This window comes from Macrotis lagotis, chromosome X, assembly GCF_037893015.1.
Source record: "Macrotis lagotis isolate mMagLag1 chromosome X, bilby.v1.9.chrom.fasta, whole genome shotgun sequence".
In the NCBI taxonomy this organism is placed as follows: domain Eukaryota; kingdom Metazoa; phylum Chordata; class Mammalia; order Peramelemorphia; family Peramelidae; genus Macrotis; species Macrotis lagotis.
The window spans coordinates 603,527,613-603,546,691 of NC_133666.1; the positions used below are offsets into that span (position 1 = coordinate 603,527,613).

The following is a 19,079-nucleotide window of genomic DNA, read 5'->3' on the forward strand; positions in this document are numbered from 1 at the left end:
TCTTCCATACATACCTCTGTAAAATACTATATATTTCCCAGAAAGGACCATGATGAAGAGAACCAAAAAGAAGCAGTTACAAATTCCTCCAACTTTTTCAGGACTGAATAAAAATAATTGTAGAATTTTGAAGAAATATGAAAGACACGAATCAGTATAGATTAAGCAAAACAGCCTTGTTTTACCAGGAGCTGGAAACTGTGCTTACAGAAGCACCTAGCATAGGACCCCATGACTAACATGAGAAGGACAACCCAGCATAGCCCCTTTCGACTCAGTATCCAAGCAACCCATCCCCAGCCCTGCATCCAGAATGCATGGACCTGAAACTCCCTTTATACAAGGCCACTAATGTTCTATAGAAAACAGGAACTAGTATTAGCCAGAGAGCTAGGGGGTCAAGAGGACTTCTTAAGGAGAGCGGTGAACATTACTAGGAGCCACAAAATCAGAAACTAGGGCTAGCAACATGGTGATGCACGTCTTCCACCAGAACACATTTCCTAATACTTTGTCTTTTCAGTGAGTGACCCAGGCTTTGAATGCTATCCCTCTTTACCTCTTGTTTATTAGCCTCTCTGGCATTCAAGATTCAGTTCAAATAGCAGCATCTGAAATAGATCTTTCTCAGTTCCCCTCACAATTGTGCTTTCCTGCTGAGATTCTTTCCCATTGATTAGTTATATTTTTAATATACATAATAGTCTGTATATTGTCTCCCTCCTTAGAATGCAAACTCCTTACTGGCAAGGACTGTATCTCTCTATCTTCAGAGGTTAGCACAGTATCTGGAAGGTTACTGTAAATACTTAGCAAATTCTTGTTGACTGAGTAACCAAATAGAAGAAATTGTGAAAAGAATGAAAAAGTACCTGAGACTTGAGAGAAGTCTAAGGAGTAAAAACTCCAAGGAAGAAATTTATTCCCAAAAAATTGCATAGAGAGCCTCAGAGAAAATTCACTTCAGTAAATGTCATTCCTTTGTTTTATTTTATTGTCTTTAATGTTATTTCATATAAAATTTCCCCATTTTCTCTAAAATGCTCATCTTAATCATATCTAATAGTAGAATAGAAATTCTATCACATTTATTTACTGTCATTTTTTCAGTCATTCCTCAATTGTTGGGCATATCCTCAATTTCTATTACTTTTCTCATTGAAAAAATGAGCTGTAAATATTTTTTTTGACAAGGAATTGACTTTTTCCTTCAACATTTCTAAACATTTTTATTTTGGAAGTTCAGAAGTGGATTCTATTTCTACTTTTCCTCTGATTCTAAGGGATCTGAGCAGGGTTTTTGCTTTTGCTTTTTTATGGGGGGTGTCTTAAACGATTTCCTAACATATGATTCTAGACATTTTTGAATAGTCATGGTTTTTAAGAAGCAAGTGATAAATTTTCTCTTATCTGTTCCAGGTCAGTTATTGATATGAGATAACTTATATTGTTTTCAATTTTCATTCTTTTGACTTTTCCACAAAGCAAAAAGAAATATTCAGACTTTTTGTTCCTTTATTTTTTGCTTAATAATGTTTTGTACTTCTTTTGTCACACTGTTAGTTCTTTTTCTTTTTCTTTTTTTTCTTTTTTAGGTTTTTGCAAGGCAAATGGGGTTAAGTGGCTCGCCCAAGGCCACACAGCTAGGTAATTATTAAGTGTCTGAGACCGGATTTGAACCCAGGTACTCCTGACTACAAGACCGGTGCTTTATCCACTACGCCACCTAGCTGCCCCTGTTAGTTCTTTTTCAATAACTTCTGTGGCTCTTGTTTCTTTTTCTTTTTCTTTTCCATTCTTGTTTCTTTTCCATTTATTCCTCTTGTGCTTTCATTTCATGTATTAAAAAATAAACTCTAGTTTCAACTTTGTTCCAGAAATTTTATTTAAATTTTATACATAAGCTGGGTTTTTCTTTTAGGTTTTGCTTGAAGGTATTTGTAGTCATTGTCTTCTTCTGGGTTTTTCTCTTCATCTCCCCTGACTGTATATTAACTTTTTACAGTAAAATTCTTTTTTTACTTTTTTTTATACATCCAAACTTGCTTCCCGAGAAAGTACTTATTGATAGACCCATACTCTGTATTTTGATGAAGAATGTGTAGGTTGGTCTTCTCTTGCTTTCATGGAATATTGACTGTTTTGGTTATTCTAGGACCTCAGAGACAGCATTGGGGGGTAAGGAAGGATCTGCAAGCTTTAAGTGCTCCTGAGCTGTTGTGATCCAGTGTAAAATCGTATTCCTGCTCCCACAACTGTCCTTACCTGTTCCTGTCCCTGGACTTGGGTCACACTGCTACTGGATTCAGCCACAGTCACACAGCTGGACAGCTCTGCTTTGGCCTGCACTCCCAACTCTGTTGTTCCAACATAAGTTTCTGACTTGACTGTATAAAAGGAATTGAGTCTTGCTCAGCTCCTGGAGCCTGAGCTACACACTTGATTCTTCCTTATGAACTTGCTACTCTCCTAGTATTTAGCCTAAAATCAAAACCACTCCTTCCCTTGGAATGACTCTTCCAGATTGAAGACCCCTCTACATTCTATCCAGGATCTGTGACTTTAAACTGTGTGGTGGAAACAGAACTCTCAGTTGGCAGTGTCTTTATTGTATCTGAAAACCTTCTTATCACAGTGCACTTTATCTTTGCCTGCATTAGCTTAGTCTGAGAGGTCCAGCAGGACTGCCCCCAATGTCTGCAGACTTCTCTGCCAACTGAGCTGAAAAAAAAAATGATCATGTGTGATTTTTTTTTCTTTGATTTCCTAATTAGAAATCATTCTGATTTTCTGGATCTGATTTGAGTTTGTTGTTGTTGCTTTGGGGTGTGGCTTGCGAGAACTATGGTTTTTTTTCTGTACTCTTAACTCTGCCTCTAGAATTCTTTATTAATAGTAATTTACATAAATAAAAATAATTTTTCATTTATTGTAAAATAAAGAATATGTTCCCATTAGAAAGTGAAAATAATGTATAGCCAAATTGGTTGTGTAGAAAGAAAAACTCCTCTCTTGTCCTTTTATAATAGTAATAATAATAATAATAATAATAATAACAATAATGTGTTCCTATACTTAAGAAAACCCAAGAGAATAAGACTTATATTCATTGAATTTCTTGATGATGACAATCTTCTAAATTCTCATTCTATCAAAAATTTTATTGAGAATAACACTAAAATTGACTATATAAATCTTGAATTTAGAGATTTCTAGGTGGCAATAATTAATTCTATATTACCTGGCACAAAGTAGGTTTTTAATAAATACTTGTTCAATACCTGAATGATTTATCTTAAGCCTTAAATTTAATAGTTGAATTCTTATTATGTGACAAATAACGGCATTACTGGTGAAGTGTCAAATCTATGTCCAGGTCTATCAAAGATAAGTATCCAGATACTTGTCTTTTTCCAAGATTTTTAGGCAAAATACTTTAACAATGCATTTTTTATTTTATCATATTTTACAGGGTGAGTGTAATTATGCTGTTTTATGGTGATTTTCAGGAAGAAAAATTAGCATAAATTTGCCAATATTTATCTTGAAATTTCTTTTGCAAGGATGTATTTAGCTAATCTAACAGGGTATTGATTTTATTCTTTTTTGACATCTAAAGAACACTATTGTATTCTTTGGGAACCTATTGCAAAATCAATGATTGCCAAAATTTATAACATTTTATTGCATTGCATATATTGTGATTTTGATATTCAGAAAAAAACTTTTAATTCGCATTTTATGAATCAAGGATAGCTATTCATTCTTGATATTTACAATGGAAAACTATCCATCAATAATGGTGATTGCGGGGGCAGAGCCAAGATGGTGGAAGGAGAAGAGCCTCTGTCTTAGATGCTTTCTCCAAAATATTTCAAAATCCTTAAAATTATGACTCTAATTAAATTTTCAAGAGACAGAACCCATAGGAAGATTCAGTGAGACAATTCTCCAGCCCAAGGTAACCTGGCAAATAGTGGGAAGGCTCTGTCCACAGGGTTGGAGGGGTACCAGAGCAAAAGAACTTCAACTTCCCAGGAACAATCCCAGAATGCCTGGGAGTTGTCAGCTCCTGGAAGCAGAAGCAGTTTCCTGGTCTGTACCCCAGGGAGCACCAAGCACAATTTGGAAGATCAGCAGGGAGACCTCTGCCAGAGCAAGTGCAAACAAAGCTCAGGAAATGGAAGCTGGCCTGTAGAACTGCCTAGGCCCCCACATAGAGCAGGACTCCCCTCCACACACATACAGCCCCATGGCAGAGAAGTGAACTTGTGATCATTCACAGACCAGGAGAGCAGTCAGAGCCTCACACACTGAGGTCCTTGTGGGGAGGGGGCCAATAATACTCAGAAGCTCAGGAAGCACACCAAAACCAGCCACAGGCTGGGGAAATGAGTTAACATAAGAAAAAAAGAAAAGGAACGTGTCCATAGACAGTTATTTTGGTCCCATGGAAGAGCAAACTACATAATCAGAAGATGAGGAAGTCCAAATTTCTGCATCTAAAGACTCCCAATAAATGTAAAAGTTGTGCTTAGACTATGACAGAGCTCAAAAAAGATTTTGAAAATCAAGTAAGGGAGAGAGAGAGAGAAGAAAAATCAGAAAAAGAAATGAGAGAGATTCAGGAAAAACATGAAACTGAAGTTCATCAGCTTAGTCAAGGAGTTCCAAAAAAATGCTGAATATAATAATATGTTAAAAAACCAGCATTAGGTCAAATGGATAAAACAGTTCAAAAAGTTAATGATGAGAAGAATGGTTTAAAAGGTAGAATTGACCAGATGGAAAAGGAGATAAGAAAGCTCTCTAAGGAAAACAAATCCTTCAGCTGTAGAATGGAGGTAACAGGAGCTGATGGTTTTGAAAGAAATCAAGACACAATAGTTTGACACCAAAAGAATGAAAAATTAGAAGAAAATGTGAAACATCTTATTGAAAAAAACAACTGATCTGGAAAACAGATTCAGGAAAGATAATTTAAAAATTATTGGGCTACCTGAAAGCCATGATCAGGAAAAGAGCCTTGACCTCATTTTTAAAGAATTTCTACAGAAAAATTGCCCTGGTATCCTAGAAGCAGAGGGTAAAATAGAAATTGAGAGAATGCACTGAGCTCCCCCGGAAAGAGATCCAAAAAGAACAATCCCCAGAAATATTATAGCCAAGTTCCAGAATTCCCAAATCAAAGAGAAAATGACACAAGCAGCCAGAAGGACACAATTCAGATGTTGCGGAGCTGCAGTCAGGATCCCAGAGGACATAGCAGCAACTACATTAAGGGCTCATAGGGCTTGGAATATAATATTCTGGAAGGTAAAAGAGCTTGGAATGCAACTGAGAATCAACTACCTGACAAAATTGAACACCCTCTTGAATTTCAAATGTTCTTGTTGAAACAACCAGAGCTGAACAGAAAGTTTGACCTTCAAGTACAGGACTCAGGTGAAGCAAAGAGAGTGGAGGAGAAGGTTAAATTATGAGGGACTTAAAAGATAATGAACTGTGTATATTCCTGCATGGAAAGGTAATACAGATAATACTCATGAACCTTCTCATTTAATAGAGCAGGTAGAAGGAGTTTTTATAGGTGAGGCACAGGAGAGAGCTGAACTTGAAGATATAATATATTGTAAGGGAAATGTACTGGGAGTAAGAGAAATGAGAGGTGGAATTTCAGGCTAATATTTTATGTAAAAGATATTTCATGAAGCTTTTGCAATGTATGGAAGGAGGTAAAGTGAGGGGGAATAAGTGAACCTTCATTTTTTTCAGGAATGTTTTGGAGAGGAAACGGCATATACACTCAATAGGAGGAAAAAGGAGGGGGGGACAGAGAAAGGAAGGGGGGGATGTCGGTGATAGAGGAGAAGGTAGATCTTAGGAGAGGATATTTAGATATAATACATTTTATTTTTTTATTTTTTGCTAGATGTTGGGATTGGGTGGCCTGTCCAGACAAAGGGGCCTGATTGTGAGGCAATCAGGCTTAAAGTGACTTCCTGGGTCTCTGGGGTAGAATGTAGGCTCCTCTGCCCCACAGCACATTTTTGAAGAGGGACAGAGAGAAAGGAGAGAGAAAATATTATAGATGGTAGTGGGGAGGAATGGATGGAGGGAATTATAATCAGCAACAGCAACTGTGGAAAAATATGGAAGTAACTTCTATGATGGACTTATGATAAAGAATGTGATCCACCAGAGACAGAGCTGATAGTATCAGACTGAAACACATCTTTTTTCCTCTTTCTTTTACTTTATTTCTCATGAGGTTTTATGTTTTTTTGTGAGGGAGAGGGAGCATTATGTTTACCCTTAACGAAGAATATTTTAGTAATGTGTTAATTAAAGAAAAATAAAAAAAAGAAAAACCAGGATATTATACTTGAGATTCAGAGCTTTATGCAAAATCTTCATTTTTTATGTTTATGTTCTGTACATAAAAATGCCCATATTATTTGAAAAGTTCAGAGTATTAAACATAATATTAAACTAATAAACAATAATAAATTAATAAATTAAAAAAGAATGGTGATTGATAGATTGATTTCCCCAGGTATATCTGCCTTTTTTTTTCTGGCTAAACATTGCATAAAATAATTTTTAAAGAAAACTCATTTTGTTAAGTTTCATATTTTATATTACTGATTATATAAAATGAATAATCATATTATATATAATAAATGTAACATATTTTACTTCCAAAGATGTGTTTATTTTAGTTAAGGGTTATATACCTGCTTTTAGAAAGTCCTTCTTAGAGGGAACAGGGGCAAGGGAAGGGGAGTGTAGCTGATAGAAGAGGGTAGAGGGTAGTCAGATAGAACACACTTTAGAGGAGGGACAGGGCAATAGGAGAAAGAAAATAGAATAAATAGGAGTGGGGAGGAATAGAATGGAGGGAACTAAAGTTAACAATAACCACTTCTCTAATGGACTTATGATAAAGAATGCTATCCATCCCAGGGAGGGATGTTGTCTGAACACAGACTGAAGTACACTTATTTTTCTCTGTTTATTTCTCTTGAGGAATGTTTACTTTCACAACAAAATCATTGTAGTAATGTGAAAATAAATAAATCATTAAAAATAAAAAAGCTCATCTTAAATCATAACTTAAAGACACATTAAAAAGGTCACTTGATATACAAAAACCAAATAGTGTTTCTTTGCTTTGTAGAAATATTCCTTGGTGGTAACATTCACTAGGGAATGTAATTGTTTGTAAAATATTATTTGAAATGAAATCATATATATTTTATTTTCTAGAAACACTTATCCTTTAAAGTGAAGCACACAATTGCTCTTGATCAGATAGTTTCCCCTAGAAATGCAAAACACAAATATTTTTTTCACACACAAGTAGCGTCTGTCACATGAAATACTTTATTGTTTTAAATAAAAAAATTCTGCTTCTTAAGCTCCCTAAGTTCTTCAAGTGTGTGCATATTTATATATATGTGTGTGTATAGATATACATAATATACATAATATATATATATATATATGTCAGAGAAGTTTTTGATAATAATTCATTATTAGAACTTCCCATCTTCTTAATTTGCATCAGGGTACCGAATAGAAAGTTTGCAACTATGATGGAAGAGAATTTTGTCAATCAGTTAACCAGAGATGATGATGATAATGGTGATGGTAATGTTTGTTCTTCATTCTCAAAGAAGATCATGATTTCAGGAAGGTGATGGATGCCATGGCAAACACCTGAATTGGATTTGAGTGAGGGGTTGCTGTGCTGGATTACCAGGCTTACTTTCTCCTTCAGAGCCATCTGGGGCCAATGACCATTGGAAATGGCTCTTGATGTGAGGCAATCAGGCTTAAGTGACTTGTCCAAGATTTGTAAGCAAGTAAGAGTCAAAGGCCAAATTTGCACTCAGAACGTCCTGACTTTAGGGCTGATACTCTACCCATTATACTGTCTGGTTGTCCTAAGCATTTTATTAAGCACTTACTATGTCCCAGACACAGAGTGGTTGGAACAAATGACAAAGGAGAGTCCAACCTCTGAAGGGCTCATCTAATGGATTAATATCATAAAAATGCTGTTTTTTGACAAAGTAGTTGCTCATTAAATATTTGTCAAAATGTATTAAATTTTCTGACTTTTCAGAACTTCAAACAATTATTAATGAAAATTTTGTTCTCTTTAGATTTGCTTTTTGAAATAAGCACCTCAAGCTAAATTCTCTCAACATTTCCCTTCAAACAATTTTAAAGTAACACTTAATGTCAAATTTTGGAGCATAAGTGTCAACAAAAAGTTGGGGTGAGATTTTTTTTTTACCTAAGAAATCATAAGAGCTAGATGGAAGTTTGTATATAATACTGAGGGTGGAAGTTTAGTGACGGTCTGGTGACTACCTTTGGTGGGGATAATAACTACTGCAGCAGCAGCTTTGGGAACACTCAGCCCAGAGATTGAGAATGTTGAAAAACAACTGATAAAGACATTAGAGTGTAGTTTACTGATTGGTAACTGTTGCCTATATGCAGTTCTGGATTGCATTTACAGGGTATAGCAGAACTTGGGGAGAAGTCACAAGGGAATAGAAATCCTGATCACAGTACCAAAGCAGTGAAGAGGTTTAGCATTTACTGCTTTAAGAGGTCAGTAGTTCTTGCTTGGTAAAGACCAAAGTGGATCAGGAAAGAAGTGGTCTCCTAGGATCATACCATCTTGAAAGTATTAAAAGCTATTGCAGACTCTCTAGAACTATCTCTGAAAAGAGCAACATGAAAGAATCTGAAGCTGATCAGAGTCCAACTTTGCATAAAGTTCAAAGTCAAAAAATAGGCAAACAGGAATTGGGAGTAGGGGGCAGAACCAAGATGGCAGCATGAAGGCAGCATTCCCCTAGAACACCAAACCCCCCCAAAACAGAGGATGGCTGTAGCCAAAATTTAGCAGGGCAGAACCCACAGAAAAACGTGAGTGATACATTTTCCCAGTCCAAGATAACTTAGAACTTCTGTGGGAAAGGTGTGCTTCACCAGGACTGGGGGTTTGGCAAAGCCCAACACAGCCCAGAAATCACTGGGCAGCAGCTTGAAGGGGAGGTGAGAGAACTCTGCTCCACCTGGGTGAGTGTGGAGTGAGGAGTATTGGCCTTAGAACCTATATGAAGAATCGGTAGAAAGCAGCCTGCACCTTCAGAGACAGAAGGGAAGTCTGCAGAGATTTCTCTGCTCTCCCTGGGGTAAGACTCTGCTGTTTGCTTACACTCACATATTGCAGTTTGGGCTTCCATAGTAAGATAGCTGGACCCTTCCTTAAAGCCCCAGGGCAGAGGGCAATGCTGTGGTCATCTACATATCGAAACACAGGCAAGAGGGCATAAGACTTTGGAGGATTAACGGTGCCAGTGGGGTGTCCCCCCCAAAAAAAAACAACCCCAAAGCTTGGGAAGTGCTGTAAATTAGCCTTGGGCTGAGGAAATGAGTAAACAACAGAAAAAAGAAGAATCTGACCATAGAGAATTACTTTAGTCCCATGGAAGATCATAACACATACTCAGATGATGACAAAATCAAAGCTTCTGTATCCAAAACCTCCAAGAGAAATAGAAAATGAGCTCAGACTGTGGATGAGCTCAAAAAAAAAGACTTTGAAAAGCAATTAAGGGAGGTGAAGGAAAAATTGGGCGGAGAAATGAGAGGGATATAGAAAAATCATGAAAACCAAATAAAAAGGTTAGTGAAAGACATACAAAAAATAGGCAAAAAACAAAATTAGAATTTGGCCATAAAAAGCTGTTATAAGGGGCAGCTAGGTGGTACAGTAGATATAGCACTGGCCTGGAGTCAGGAGTACCTGAGTTCAAATGTGGCCTCAGACACTTAATTACCTACCTGTGTGGCCAGTCACTTAACCCATTGCCTTGCAAAAAAAGAAAGAAAAAAAAAAGAAAAAAGAAAAACTTTCTATGGTGTCAGGGAAGAACAAAATGCAAACCCAGAAGACTACAATGTGAAAATATGTACAAAAACCTTTATGGTTAATGCTAATTGGATCCAAGCCCAAGAAGAATTACTGGAAGAGTTAAAGAGATGTAAAGGGAAAATTGGGAAAAGAAATGAGACTAAAGCTAGAAATTATGAAAAGAGAATTAAATAGTTTTGTAAAAGAGGCACAAAATTACTAAAGAATAATAGCCCTTTAAAAAAATAAAATTTCTGCAATGATGAAAGAGGCACAAAAAAAAATCCCTGAAGAAAGGAACCCCTTAAAAAGCAGAATTGGCTAAACCAAAGATTCAAGCATAAAAGGTAAACATGAAAGAGTAACCTTAAGGTACTCAATAAAATTAAACTGTTTACATTCCTACATGGGAAGATGATACATGAAATAACCCAAGAATTTTTATTACCTTATAATGATATTCACATAAACGGGAAGAACATCAGTATGAATAGATTGTTAGAATTATTTTCTAAATAAAGAGGGATGGAGAAAAGATATACAGGTAAGGGAGGAGAAAAAGGGAGAATATATTATGAACTTTTATAGTGGGGGGTAAATTGGGGGAGGGTAGAGGTAGCAAACAATGCTTGAACTTAACTATCATCAGAATTGGCTCAGAGGAAATAACATGCACACTCCTGAGTTCAGAAATGTTAACATGCCCCATAGGGGAAAAAGTAGGGGAAGGGAATAAGATATTTGGGGGGGGGGTGATGAGAAAGGGGAGGGCAGATGAAATGAGTCTTAACAGTTAGAAGCAAATAGTGTGTTTAGGGGGGGAAATGGAGGAATTCACCCATATAATATAAACAAGAGAGCAGAATGGATTAAAAACTAGAATTCAATAATACATTGTTTGTAAGAGATGCACTTGAAACAGAAAGACATCCCACTTCCCCATACACAGAGTTAAAAGAAAGGATTGGAGCAGACTATTATTCTCCCAGTAAAATAAAAAAAGACAGAAGGTAGCAATCACGAACTCAGACTAAACAAATGGAAAAACAGACGTAATTAAATGAGGTAATTATGGAAGCTGCATTTTGCTAAATGGTAACTACTGACAATGAAGTGATGTCAAAAAATTTTCTAGCAAGTTTCTCATAAAAACCTCATTTCCTTAAATACATACTGAGTTTAGAACTGAGTTGATTTTATACAAATAAGAGCTGTTCCTCAATTGATAGTCAAGGTACGGGAAGTTTTCAGAAGAAGAAGAAATCAAAACTCTTATAACCATACCAAAAAATACTCTAAATCACTATTGAAGCAATTCTTAGCTATAACTTCATACTTGTCAGATGTGACAAATGTTGGTTGGTATTCAGGAAAATAGGTACACTAATAAATTGTTCACAGATTAGTGAACTAATTGAATCATTCAGGAGAAAAATTTGGATCTATGCCCAAGGATTGTAAAACTACGTACTCTGACCTAGCAATGCCACTGCTAGATGCGTACCCCAAAGAGATGAAAGAAAAAGAACTATCCATTCAAAAATCATTTAGAGCAGTCATTTTTGTGTTGACAACGTGTTTAGGAAATCAAGGGATGCTGATCAATAAGTAATAACTGGACAAATTGTGGCATATGATTGTCATGGAATATTGAAGTGTTATAAGAAATGATAAGTGGGGGTGGCTAGGTGGTTCATTGGATAAAGCACTGGCCCTAGAGTCAGAAGTACCTGAGTTCAAATCCAGTCTCAGACACTTAATGATTACCTAGCTGTCTGGCCTTGGGCAAACCACTTAACCCCATTTGCCTTGCAAAAAAAAAAAAACTAAACTAAAAAAAACAAGAAATGTTAAGTGAAGTGGTTTCAGAAAATACGTATCATGCATATGAACTGATGTAAAATGAAGTGGGAAAATCCAAGGAAACAGTGTCTACACTACTAACAATGTTATATTGATTATCAACTGTGAAAGACTTGGTTCCCCTGAGCCATAGGATTGTAACTACAAAGGATTTAGGATGAAAAAATATCGATCTATAGAGAGAGAACTGATGAAACTCTGAGTGAAATTAAAGTATAATTATCATATTTAATTTTTCTTGATTTTTACCGTATGACTAATATGAAAATATGTTTTATATAATTTCACATATGTATTTGATATATGCTTGCCTTCTTAATGAATGGGAAGCAATGGGAGGGAGCAGGAGAAATTGGAAGTCAATTTTAAAATATTTTTTAAAAAGGCAAAAATGTACCTTGTTATAATAAAATTATACAAATCTTGTTTTTTGCCTTATGGATTGAATGTGTTTTTAGGTTAAGAGGAAAGCAGTAATTGTTTGACATTCTATACCTAAATGAAAACAATGTAATTATTGTTTTTGCTTTCTTTTTGAATTGCCAGAAATTTGCTAGTTACATCCCTCAAATCTGTGATTTTGCCTGTATTATATTAAATTTTAGTCATATATATATATATATATATATATATATATATATATATATATATGCTCAAAATTTCTGAACTTGAAAATTACATTGTTATATAAAATCAAATAGTAGAAAATATAATTTGGTATTACAAAAAATGTATACTTCCCTAACCATCTGACCTGGAAAATCTGATTGAATTTTCTCTCTTCTGCCTTCAGTTTCAGTATTTAAGGAAAGTTTGTTTGAAATAGTTGTCAAATGATTTCTCAGTCTTTCTCCAATTTTACAACTTTCTATTTCTTTGAAAAGGAATGTAGTATTTGAAAAAAATCTACTTTGTAGAATAGTAAAGCAGATTAAATTCTAGATACCAGTTGGATGTTTTTTCCATTGCTTTAACCAAAATATTAGTTTTTGATTAGTAGCTTCTCTGGTTGCTATCATTTTACATTGAAGTTCAAGATTAAAGGTTTCAGAGGTTGAGATATCTAACCCAACACCCGAATTTTGTACATGAAAAATCAGTGACCCCAAGAAAGTAAATATTTTATCTAGTTTGTCAAATCAATTAGCAAAAATTTTCTTTCAACTCAGGTGCCTCACTGTATTTGATAGAACATTCTGATGGTATTTCAGATGGTGGTACATAAATGGCATTATGAATGAAGAATGGAACACTGTGAGGTTGAAGTAAGGAAGAAACGTATACTAAGCATTCAAAGGGAACAAAGACCAGGAAATGGAGAAAGTCATGAGTAAGGAATAGAGAAGACAGTTTGGTTGGATTATAGATTAATATCTGGTAAGATTACTATCTGGTGAAGTTAGAAAGCAAGATTGGAGTCAGGTTGTGAAGAACTTTAAAAGTTAAATAATTTACTTTTTATTTTAGACTGGAGGCAATAGGAAGCTACTAGAGTTGGTTGAGTTTGGGAGTCACATGGTTATAGCTTTGCTTTTTTTTCTTTTTCTTTTATTTTTCCCCCCAGTTACATAATTTTCAAATTCAACCTTTTGTAAACTTTTGAGTTCCCTCTTTTCTACCATCCTCTGTTCCCTTCCCTTCTTTCCATGGTAACAATTTGTATTTGTCGATTGTATATGTGAAGTCATGTTTAACATTTCCATATTATTCATTATTATGAAAGAAGAACTAGAACTAGGGGGGAAACATGAGGAAAAAACATAAAATAAGTTTTTAAAAAGTGAACATTTTTTGTTCTCCATTCAGGCTCCATAGTTTTTTTTTGGCAGATGTGGTTGGTATTTTCTAAAACACATCTCTCAGGATTTTCCTTGATCACTTAACTGTTGAGGGGAGGAATCCATCATAACTGATCACCCATCTCACAATGTTGCTTTTAACGTGTACAGTGTTCTCCTGGTTCTGCTCACTTCACTCAGCAAGTTCACAATTTCTTTTTTTTTTTTTTTTTGGCTTTTACGAGGCAGTGCGGCTTAGTGTCACAGCTAGGCAGTTATTGAGACAGGATTTGGACTTGGGTCCTCCTGATTCCAGGGCCAGTGCTCTATTCACTGTGCCATCTAACTGCTCCCTTTGCCTATGATTTCTTATAGAAAAATAGTACTTCTTTACATTCATATACAATAACTACTCATGAATATGAAATATCATATGATTTCTGTAAATTTGGTGATAGTTTTCCTAATGTTGAATCATCTCTGAATACCTGGCATCACATGTATCTGATCATAGTGTATTATCATAGTGATGACTTGATAATAATAATCCCTTTGATAAACTTTCATTAAAAATTTTTTGATTAGCATTCATTAGCAGAATGTTCTATATTCTTTGTTTTGACTCCTGGTTTAGGTATGTTGTTGTTGTTACAAAAGGAACTACCAGAACTTCACATATTTTTTAAAAACAATTTATATAGAATTAGAATTAATTTGTCTTTAAATGTTTGGTGGAATTCACTTGTAAATCCATTTGGCACTGGAGATTTTTTCTTAGTGATTTTATTGATAGTTTATTCAATTTCTTTTTCTAAAATAGGGTCATTTAATTATTTAATTAATTCATTTCCTCTCATTAATCTGGGTGATTTATAATTTTGTAAATTTCATCTATTTCACTTATATTGTCAGATTTAGTAGTTACATTTGCAAAAATAATTCAGAATTATTTAATTTCTTATTGGTGCAAGTTCATCCTTCAATTTTGATACTGGTAACTTTGGTTTCTTTTTCAATCATATTAAACAAAGGTTTATCTAGTTATTCATAAAACCAACTTTTAATTTAATTTATTCAATGGTTTTCTTTAAATTTTATTAAGTTTTCCTTTGATTTTCATAATTTCTAATTTGGGATTTAATTTGGAATTTTAATTTTTTTTTCTAGCATTTTATTTGCATACCTAATTCTTTTATTTCTTCTTTATACTGAGATCCTCTGTCCAAGTATATTCCCTCCAACTGTCCCAATAGAAATAGAACCCTCAAGAGCTAAAGCATCATCACATTATAATCAATTTGTGCCTACATAATCTGTTTTAAGTTTGCTCCCTTTAACTGTTCTAAGAGCAATGCAGTTCTTAAGAGTTACAAGTATTCTTTTCCTTTGTAAGGACTTGTAGACAGTTTAAATATTTTTTCCATTTACCTTTTTACAGATCTCTTTAGTCTTTTATTTGAAGACCAGATTCTCTCTTCAGTTCTCGTTTATTTTGTAAGGAAAGTTTGAAAGTCCTCTATTTCATTGAAAGACTGTCTTTTCCCCCTAAAAGAATAGGCTGCATTTTGCAGGATAGTTGATTTTGGGTATAATCCAGCTTATTTGCCTTTAGGAATATCATATTCCAGGTTCTCTGATCCTTTATTCTTTATTGTTGAAGCACTTAAGTCCTGCATAATCTTTTTTTTTTAGCTTTTTGCAAGACAGACGGGGTTAAGTGGCTTGCCCAAGGCCACACAGTTAGGTAATTATTAAATGTCTGAGAGCGGATTTGAACCCAGGTACTCCTGACTCCAGTGCAGGTGCTTTATCACTACACCACCTAGCCTCCCCAGTCCTGCATAATCTTGACTGTGACTCCCTGTCATTTAAATTTCTTCTTTTTGACAGCTTTCAGAATTTCCTCCTTTAGCTGACTATATAACTTGGAGTTTTTAATTTGGGGATCTATTTCTGGGGGTGATTGATGGATTCTTTCCAGGACGTTTTCATCTTGTTCTTAGATATAAAGGCAGTTTTCTGTAAAAATTTCCAAAAAATTTCCAGATATTGACCAAATTCTTATTTTCTGATGATAATGTTCAAGTGGACCAGTAATTTGTAAATTCTTTCTCTAGGATCTATTTTCCAGGTTGATCTTTTTTTTTTAAAGGGTACTTACCTTTATTTTCTATTTGTTCAGACTTTTATGGTTTTGTTTGATGGGATCTTGGTATTTCCTAGAATCATTACTTACCATTTGTCCAATTTTAAATTTTAGGCTTTTATTTTCTTCAATTAGCTTTTGTGTTTCCTTTTCCAGTTTTCCAGTTACTTTTTAATGACTTGTATTTCATTTCCAGTTGGTCAGTTTTACTTCATGATAAGTTACTTCCTTTTCTTGTTGGCCTTATTACTTTTGAAAGAGTAAATTTATTTTTCCATTTGACTGGTTTTACTTTTAAAAGTATTACTTGGGGCGGCTAGGTGGCGTAGTGGATAAAGCACTGGCCTCTGGTCTCAGACACTTAATAATTACCTAGCTGTGTGGCCTTGGGCAAGCCACTTAACCCCATTTGCCTTGCAAAAACCTAAAATAAAATAAATAAATAAAAGTATTACTTTATTCAGTCAATTTTTCATAATTCTCTTCTATGACTCTCATTTCTCCTCAATTATTCTTCCTTCTTTAAATTTGAAAATCATTTTTGTGCTCTTTTCAGAATTCTTTTTGGATTTGAGACAAATTGATCAACCTTGATTAATGCACATAAGCATTTTGTCACTGATTTCTTCTTCTGAGATAGCCTTATCTAATGTTTATCTAATGTTTAATGCTCTGTTCCCCTTCCCCCTCATTTTTTGAGATCTAGTCCTAAAGCACAAGGTATATAGTCCCAAGTTTTGTTCTGTGGTCTGGGAGTCTGGTCCCTGGCTTTCCACTGTAGTGTCTCAGACTTTCAAAACTTGCTTCCTCTCTGAGTGTAGCCCAACCCAGTACCATCTGCTGCATTAGCATTCTCCTACTTGGACTTTACTTCCCAGCCTGGGGTTGGGACCCTCACTATTGGCCTACTGTACAGCTGGCCTGCTGTGGTTAATTGCCTCCCACTGGCTCTCCAGCCTATGCTGAACTGTGCTTTCATTTTACCCACATGAGACAGAACTTTACTAAAGTTGATCATTGAAAAGTTGTTTCATTCTGATTTTTTGTTTATTTGTTTGGTTTTGTAGGTTTTGTTGCTGTAGGGCTTTTATAGAAGTTTCACTTAAAGTTGTTTTAGGAAAAAACTCCAGGAGCTTCCTAACTTGAGTGATCATGTTGGTTCTGCCCGGGCAGCCTCCAGATCTGTTCTTAATGGAAAATTACTTGATAGAAATGTACAGGATAAACTGGAGTGGTAGTCTAGCACAGTCAATTCTATGTTATTGCAATTATCCATTTTGTGAGGAGCCGAGGAGCTGAATGAAATAAGTTAACTGTATCTAGCTTCTGCTTCAATTATATGCTACTAATTTTCTTCAACAGCTTGAATTTCTGATCTTCTTTAAGTTATTTTTTATTTTATTTTTATTTTTTCATGTTATCTCTTCATTAGATTGTGAGCTCCGTGGGAGAAAGGATTTGGGTTTTTTGCCTTTGTATTCTCTGTATTTACTATAATGCTTCAGATGATTAATAAATGTATGCTGAGCTACCAATTGACTGCTTTCTCTAATCTGTGTTAGCACATATAGTTATCTTCTTAATTTCAAGAATACTTGAATTTCATTTCAACTGAATTTCATTCAGGTTATCAGATTTATTGGTATACAGTTTGGTAATATAGCTCTGAATTATCTTTGTACTTTCCTCCTCATTGAGTTAGTTCACCCTTTTCATTTTTGATACTGGTAATTTGGTTATCCTCTTTTATTGTTTTTTTTATAAAACCAACTCAGCTTTATTATATTAATGGTTTTCTTGCTTTCAGTTTTGTCTGTCTCTCCCTTGATTTTTCAGAATTTCTAATTTGATATTTAATTGGGGATCTTTAATTCATTCTTTTTCTAGCATTTGAAGTTGTAGACCCAGTTCATTGAGACCCTCTTTCTCTATCTGATTCTCACAGGCATTTAGAGATAAAAAGTTTCCCCTCAAAACTGTCTTGGCTGCATCCCATAAATTTTGGTATGATGTCTCATTGTTAACATTTTCTTGGACATAATTATTAGTTCTATGATTTCCTCTTCGATCTACATGTAATTTTTATTGCACCATGATCTGAAAAGTATGAATTTATTTTGTCTGCCTTTGCATTTGGTAATAAGGTTCTTATGCCAATTTTGGTATAGGGGCCAGGTACTGCAGAGAAGAAGGTATATTCTTTTCTTTCTCCATTAAGTTTTGTCCAGAGATCTATCTAAATTTTCTAAGATTTTTATTCACCCTCTTAACTTGCTTATTTATTTTGTGGTAAGATTTATGTAGTTATGAGTGAGGGCAGTTCAGGTCTACCATTTAAGTTTTGCTGTCTATGTCTTCTTGCAATTCATCATCTTTTCTTCTGGGAATTTTAATGCTATACCAGAAAGTGCCTGCCTACAGGTTTAACAATTATAGCTTTATTAACTTTGGGTGCCTTTTAAAAAGATGTAGTTTTCATCTTTATCCCTTTTAATGAATTCGATTTTTGCTTTTTGCTTTATTTGAAATGAGGATTGCTACCCTGTTTTTTTATTTCAGCTGAGTGTATATATATCTATATATGTATATACATATTTTGCTCCATCCTTTTACCTTTACCCTATGTATATCTCTCTGCTTCAAATGTGTTTCTTATAAACAATGGATCATGGGATTTTAATCCATTCTGCTCTCTACTTCCTTTTTTTTGGGGGGGAGTAGTTCATCAAATTCATGTTTACAGTTAAGATTACTAATTCTTTATTTCCCTGTATGCTATCTTTCCCATTTATATTTTTCTCTTTCCTTCCTCTTATTCCTCCTCACCAAAGTTTTATTACCTTTAATTTTTCTTTTAAATTTTGAGTTTGTCTTTCCCTCACCCCCTCCTCCCCTCTAGAGTAGTATAAGTTTTTAAACCCAAGTGTAAATGTGTTTTATTCCCTCTCTGGGACAAATCTCTTGAATAGAATTTATGCAGTGTTCACATCCTCCCTTCTTTCCCTCTACAATAATAGATCTTTGTGCTTCTTCACCTGGTGTTATTTATCTATAGAAGTAATGTCAATCAACTATCATCTATGAAATTACCATCAATCAAGGGTTGATTAATTGATTGCTTGATTACTTGATAAGCCACATTGCCTCATAATCACTTAGTACCTTACCTTTTCTGCTTCATTAGAAATATACTTCTCAGCTGTCATGAGTCATACCAAATTATGATCATGTTATACCATGTCCATGTCCCCCTTTCAAGTGCCTTCCAAGGATACATAATCCTCAGGAGCCAAGGGATCATGCAAAGTCAAATCTAATTTGGTTATGCTATTCCTAACACTAATTATCTAGC

At 34.8% G+C, this 19,079-nt stretch overlaps 1 protein-coding gene across 8 annotated transcripts in view; it reads left to right on the top strand.

Annotated features, from left to right (window-relative positions):
• Nucleotides 1-19,079, top strand: part of KHDRBS3 (KH RNA binding domain containing, signal transduction associated 3) — a 291,640-nt gene that overhangs the window by 67,594 nt on the left and 204,967 nt on the right. Inside the window, exon 1 of one of the 8 annotated variants that reach the window (XM_074202596.1) lies at nt 12,964-13,180. The exons of the other annotated variants lie outside the window; for them this stretch is intronic. The gene's annotated coding sequence lies outside the window, so the exon portion shown is untranslated. Of the gene's footprint in view, nt 1-12,963; nt 13,181-19,079 lie in introns of those variants that run through there. 8 annotated transcript variants of the gene reach the window in all.